At 37.5% G+C, this 7,039-nt stretch overlaps 1 protein-coding gene across 5 annotated transcripts in view; it reads right to left on the bottom strand.

The window, feature by feature from the left end:
- The window catches only part of NYAP2 (neuronal tyrosine-phosphorylated phosphoinositide-3-kinase adaptor 2), a 254,115-nt gene extending 251,548 nt beyond the window's left edge, over positions 1 to 2,567 (bottom strand). For 3 of the 5 annotated variants that reach the window (XM_019798985.2, XM_034655276.1, XM_019798990.2), the window contains exons 1-2: positions 2,062 to 2,567; positions 1,275 to 1,760 (exon numbers count right to left, since the gene is read on the bottom strand). The gene's annotated coding sequence lies outside the window, so the exon portion shown is untranslated. Of the gene's footprint in view, positions 1 to 1,274; positions 1,761 to 1,857; positions 1,916 to 2,061 lie in introns of those variants that run through there. The other 2 variants (XM_019798987.2, XM_019798989.2) reach the window with 2 other exon arrangements.
- Between the last annotated feature and the right edge of the window lie 4,472 nt (positions 2,568 to 7,039).

The following is a 7,039-nucleotide window of genomic DNA, read 5'->3' as shown; positions in this document are numbered from 1 at the left end:
CTTTTTTTTTTTTTTTTTTTTTGGTAACAATAGGCAACTTTCTTGTCTCTAGGATTTTTGCACTTCTCTTTCTAAACTTTGCAAATGCCTCAAGTCCTTAGGCTTCTCAATAGTTCCTTGTGAAGTTGTGGTATTTTCTCTCAGGTCTGTTTTCACTGATGTCCTGAACTGTCAATGTCCTTCAGAGTCCCCTTCGTTGCTGAGTTGGCAAACATGTGTTGCAATTTCCACAGAGAAATAAAATAATTTTAGTATTTGTGGCTCACATATTCTTGTATTAATCTGTTTACCAATTGACAATATAGAAAATAAGTTGGAACATTATTTAACATGTAAAGAATTAGGAGAGGAGTTAATTTTCACTCTTGCTTTACAGTCCTTATTTCATACTACTTGGTTATAAATTCTTGCATGTTAAAATGACTAAAACTACATTGTGTAACTTCTTACACTGGATTCCCTTATTTTGGGGCTATGTTTAAAAAAAAATACAGTTCTATGGTACCAAAACAACTTTAGGATTCCCTAATGAGAAAGAACAACATTATTTCATGTAATAGTTCTTCCAGCTAGGGAAAACCACATTTCTTGTATTTAAAATATTTCTGGTTCTTGGAAAAATTAAAATGGAGAAACCCCAACAAAATAATTGTGTGTCCCAAGTAAAAAAAGTCTACTTAAACTTCTACAGAAATATTTGTTGTGATGAGACTAAGGAAATCTTCCTGATACTGAGTGATATTAAAATACATGTTTCTCAAAGAGGTTATGTCTACTCAGTTAAGAATAAGCAGTTTCAGTGTATGTCTGATAGATGGGGGTTTTTTTGGGGGGGGGTAAGATTTTTTTTTCTTTTTGAGAATGCAAAATTAGGCTGACACAAATGTGCTGAGAGACTGTTGTAAAATATTTATGGTATGGAATAGCAGATAAATAGCTAGCATGCACAACGTGAATGCCAATTAATACCCTGGAAAATATTTTCAATGCTTTTAATAATTTAACATGGCTTATTTTACCAATGAAAATCTAGTTTAACCATTTCCGTGGTAATGTAACTAAGTGGGTAAGAGGGTACAAAATAGCCTGAGGCTTATTAAAGGCTTGGATACCTTCGCTGTGGCTTTATTTCTGTTCCACCTAATAAGACATGCAAACTTCAGCATTAAGTATCCCCAGATAAAATCCATTCCATTTCATAACCAGATTGTTTGATCTATTTAGTGCTGGATTCAATTAGCATGCTTAGAGAATCTGAAAAATGAGATACATACCAAAATTTAAGTCTCCAGGGAGAGCTAAGTGCAATAATCAGAAGGTGACTTGTGTCTGTCAGAGCCCTCTCTCGCGGTTGATCTCAGGGCAGTTCTGTAGGAGTAATCCAGCACCATAAGAAATAGACTTGTAGTTCAGCTCAGTTTTTCTTCAATTAAAGTGCATTGTATCTGGATGGGAAAAGTGTCCATTCCCAGATTCTTCATCACTAGAGATCAGAGCATTCTTGATGTTCTTCCTATCAGATAAAATGGCCTTTAAAGTTTGCTAGGAAGATACGGTGGCAGAAGACAGGTGCTTGCTTCCTTAAATCGACATTCAGAGAAAAAAGGGCATAGCTAATGGGTGGGGATGAATACACAGCCCATCTCCTTCCAGGTCCAGCAGGAAAGAAATTGAATGATTTTACCCACTTTGCTACACAGATGATTACAAGACTCGAAGCAATCACCCAGGCTGGCTAAGGTGCCTCATTTGATTATATTCTGTGAAGACAAAAATAAATGAAAACAAAAAATCAGAAGCATCCTCTCTAAATGTCTCCTTTCAGCCAAAAAGATGCTCTTTCTCATTGCTACTTACATACAGAAGGTTCGGAGCAGCCTAGCTTGTGGCATCGTCCCTCCCCCGTGACAACCAGCTCTCTCTCTCCCATTCTCTCTCTTTCCCCTCCCTCCCTCCCTGCCCCTGACTCCCTCCCTTCCTGCTTCTCTCTCTCCTCTCCAGCTGCCTTAGTCTGTTGATGCTGCTGCTGATTAATCAGGGATTCTGAAACAAAGAACCTACCTTCTGAAATAAGCAGTAATCTTTCTTCTCTGTTTCTGCAATCCGTCTGCATTGAACGGCAAAGCTGCCAGCATTCTAGCACCTTGGATAGTTCCTGCTCACTAGGCCCATTGCAAACAGGAGGAGAAGAAGGAACTGAAGAAATGACAAGAAACCCGAAAGCAGCATCGTTCTACTTCGGATTTTGCCTCCCTGGGGCCTCCCATCCTCATTAAAAGCCTCACATCTAGGCAACAGAACCTCTCTCTTTTATCTATCTGAACTGAAGTCTGATTAGTAAATAATAAAATGGAAAGAGGATAAAGAAACCCCTTCATTTATATCCACTACAACACTAATTCAATCTTTACGGAGAAGAAAAATAGAAATCCATCAAAAATAAATGTTCTTACTACAAAGGGTGTTTAAGTGATAAGCTTTTCACCCCTGGCATGGCTAATGAAAATGAGCAACAACTTAAATGGAACATCGAGCTCTCAGTTTGATACCCTTATTTGATATCAATGTTGCCTCCACCCTCCCTGCACAGCCGAGCCAGGCACACAATTACTGCTGACGTACTTAGGGCTGCTGCTTGGGGAAAGAGGGGAGGAGCCTTTTAACCTCATCAAAACAGCTTCATGCCACCTGCTCCCATGGCATGAGAACAAAACTAGCCCACTTAGAAAGAACATGCACGGCACACACGTATGTCGAATAAAGATCGCACTCAGAGAGCAGGCTATTTTTTTTTTTTAACAAAAATAAGATGTGAATTAACTATGGTGTGTGTGTGTGTCACTGACTCCTGTAGACACACTGTTGAAATTATTTAAAGTCATCCTGTTTCCTACATTTCCTGAGGGCTCTCCTCATTCCATTCTTAAAAGCCTGCTGAATATATGCATATATGCCATGTTATATAATACAACTTATATGAATATATGTATATATGTATACACTGTGTGTCTATGCATACACACACAAGCTCTACGTTTTTATTTGACCTGTTTTTCCTCACAGTAGGAAGCATAGTGAAGTATAATATGGATATCTTATTGTGTAAGTTGGTATGATGGTAAATGCAACAATAGCAATGAGTTTCTGTTTAATTGGGACTAAAATACCAATTTGAGGTGGGGGATGAGTTTATTTTTTGATAGTGACAAGTAGATTTTTTTTTACCACATTTTTTCCAGTAACTCTTTTTGAAAATTACCCTCACTCACAAACTGATTTTCCCAAGGGTTGCCCCAACGAAATTCATAACTAATTTCTTAGAAGAATGTGATCTGAATGTAATTTTTCATGTATTCACAGACCATAAAAAAATAATAAACTTCAGTTTACCTTCCTGATTCTTAAATGCTATCTGACACTGTACTACAATCCTGCAAAAAAATTTTTTTAACTTGGAAGTATCTGGGGAAAAATAAAATTAACATGTTGCATTGCTGTAAGAGTTTCAGTTTTCACGTGTCCTAATGTGCATTCCTAAAACAAATCACGTATGTCACTTCTTTCTCAGTCTTTGTGCTTCTACTTTTTGGATAGAACAGAACATCTGTTTCATACACTGTGGAAGATTAGATAGATGAAAGAAGGAAAGGAAATTTAATTAGGAAAGAGAAGAGGCCACATCTCTCTCTCTTCCTCTCTTTACCATCCTGCCCCCACTTTTTCTCTCGAAGATTGTGGGGAAAAAAGTGCCTCAAGTACCACTTACAAACTAGTACCAGTCACCACACCGTCATCAAGAGGTTATTTGTGGTGGTCAAGTGCTCTCATGGAAGTTGTCTTTCAGCATGTGACCAAAAACAGAAAAGATTCATTATAAAGAAATTCTGCGACAGATATTTTAGGAAGTAGAAATAATTTTTCGTGACTGATAATTCTATCAAGTTTGGGGGGACTACATTTTTTAACAGAGAGAGCTCAAATAGACAGTACTATAAAGCCCATTTCTACAGAGGAGAAAATTAACACCCCGATAAGCATACTGACTTGTTTCAGGACTCACACTCATTGGCTCATTGGGATAAGGATAAGAGGTTACTGGGCTGCTCTTCATCTCATCACTCTTGACAACACAGTGGCTCGCAGTCACCTTGATATCATGCACCAGGACAATTTCAAACAAAGTGAGGAGAGATTGACTTACGGTTGCTAATGATAAAACACACACACACACACACACACACACACACACACCATTTTTTCCCACAAAAATCCCGAGTAAAAGGGATTTTTTATCCCCAGAGAATAGGAAGAGCATAATATGTAGTTCTTTACATTTAATATTTTCAGCTTTAGGAAAATTTATGACTATTGTGTTTCCTTCTTGTTTTCATTTCTTATTTTTTTCTCTTATTTTCACAGAGTAGAGTTTGGGAGCCATACATTGGATCAACCCTATACACCCCATGCTCTCCTCATTCCTGGCCTCAGTATACATTGATAAGGCAATGTCGTCTCTGGAGATATATTAGTGTATAGAAGCTTATGGTACCTTGGGGGGGGGGTTCATGTCTAGAAGGTCCCCAGATCTAGCTCTTTAGGTCTCACTGAATGAAACAGAAAAGGATTTATACTTTGAAGTAACCTTAGAACCAAATGTAGAATTCATCTCTAATCATTTCAGTAGTAATTCAGAGAAAAAGTTCACTGTACAAAATTAAACTTGAATATTTTTATGTTAAGAATAAAGGTATAGAGATATCAACAAAGTTCAAATTATAATTTTGTGTTGGTTTATTTCTTGAACATCTTTACAAAATACACAGATGTTTCTGATGTCATAGAAACCAGTCATTGAAATTCCTCATGACTTGATTTCTTTTAAAGCTCTTAAGCCAAGATAAAGTTTGGCTCTTTCTGTTGTGCTATACTGACTAACAGAGCCGATGTTCTTGGGGTTAAGTAGGTCCCTTCCATGAACTCAGATAGACAAGGAGTGCTGAGGCTCTGAAAGTGCTTCTTAGTCTGTAAATCAGCCAGATGGTGGGGAGTGCTTTCTGTATAACAGTGACGCAAATGAGAAAATGAGAATTGAAACCAAGCAATCTAACTACCTAAACTTAAGGGGTTTATTCAAATATATCAAGATGTACTCTCTGAAGTCATGTCATAATTCATCATAAAGCTTTTCTAGTTTTTTTCATGATCTGTAATCTTTCTATTATTCTTTCCACATTTAGCTTAGGGAGATGACACCTCTGTTATAATGAAATTATTCCACTAGGGAAAAAGCTAATCTTCCCATCCAATCAGGATTTCTAAGCATTCTGGTAACGGCATGAAAGGAAAGTCTTGGTAGAATGGGAGACATATGCTCCTTACATGTTCCTATATAACAATGTAGATGTTGACAGTACTTGTGCATGACTTAGGGACTGTCAAGCAGTGGATAATGATATAGTGCTCCAGGATCCAGAATACTGAGTGACTGGGGATGGGGAGAGATTTATTGTCTAATAATATACACGAAAGCTAAATTTATACTGTCAAGGGAGCAAACTGGCAATAAATGGAATATTTCCTGACAGGAAACACATGAATTGACCCAAACAGGAACTGATTCCTCTTTTCTTTTGTCTAGGATATTTCCTAGTGAAGATTTCGGAAGATTTTACATTTATAATAAATTTTATTTATCTCTATACTAAAAAATAATTAAGATATGTTAAAAAACAATCGTATGTTCTAGCAAACCAGATACTCCCACTCCAACAAATATTCTCCCTTCTTTGAACAGACAATGTCTACTCAAGTTTCAAAAATCAGGAGTACGTTACCCTGGTTGCCTCTCCTGAGTTTCCACCGTCAAACCTAGATATGTGTTCTCTGTATTATGAACTACCCCATCAGTAAATACACCACCAGTAAAGAATAAAGTCATGAGAGTTTTTTCTGCCTAGCATACCTATTTCATCCTCCAGGTGTGCTGGTGTGAGACTCCTGACAAAGTGGGATCCTTCCCTTCTATTCCCAGGGCCCCAGCATATAGATTGCATCTAGCCAGTGGCAGGGATTTGTTGAAGGAATGCGTGACTCCAGATCTCAACTAATGACATGGCCTGACCAAGTAGAAAATTCAAAAAGGCTCATATATTTTTAAAAATGTAATTCTAAATCAAGATTTAAAAATGCCCCCCCAAACTCAAATATTTGAGGAGGGAAAAACTTCCCAAAGAGATGCCAAATTTTATACCTGAAGAATCCAAAATAATCTGTTTTATACCGACTAGAAATAATTAGAATACCACAGGAAGACCAATTGAATACACAAACACAGAGATCATGTTTAGAAAAAACAATAACATTTTTCTGGGAAACCGTCTTGGAGCTCCCACTGCCATAACAAAATATCATGAATTGGGTGGCTTAAAAAACAGACATTTATTTCTCACAGTTTCAGAGTCTGGAAAGTCTAAGGTCAAGGTCCTGGCAGATTCAGTTTCTAGTGAAGTGCCTCTGTTGGTTTGAAGCCTTCTTGCTGAGTCCCCACTGGATGTGGAGAGGAAGCTCTGGTCTCTCTTCCTCTTCTTCAAAGACCTTACTCTCATCATGGTGATTAAGACCCTCCTGACCTCATCTAAACCTAGGTACCTCCCAGAGACTGCACCTCCGAATACCGTCACACCGGGGGTAGAGTTTCAACATATAAATTTGGGGGAGACACAAACATTCAGTCTATAGCAGAGACATAAAATAAGATGGGGGGAAAAAGCCTTCTTCTGGAATAGAAAGAATCAATTTTATAAATAATTCCGTCCAACTAAATTGGCTTCAAAGTGAACGTACTTTTGATTTAAATAAAATTTGGTGTTTGGTGGACTTGAAAAGCTATTGATAGATAATGTCTCGACTAAATATTAAAACATGTTGCAAAGCTATATTGATTTTCTGGTAGTGTGGACAGTTAGTTGACTGTTAATCAATGGAAGAGTTCAGGGTCCAGGAAAAACATATATGGGTGTTTAGCACATGATATATATGT

Source organism: Ailuropoda melanoleuca, chromosome 2 (genome assembly GCF_002007445.2).
Source record: "Ailuropoda melanoleuca isolate Jingjing chromosome 2, ASM200744v2, whole genome shotgun sequence".
NCBI lineage: Eukaryota > Metazoa > Chordata > Mammalia > Carnivora > Ursidae > Ailuropoda > Ailuropoda melanoleuca.
Note: the sequence above shows the minus strand (reverse complement) of the source record. Positions and strands in the feature narration are given on the sequence as shown.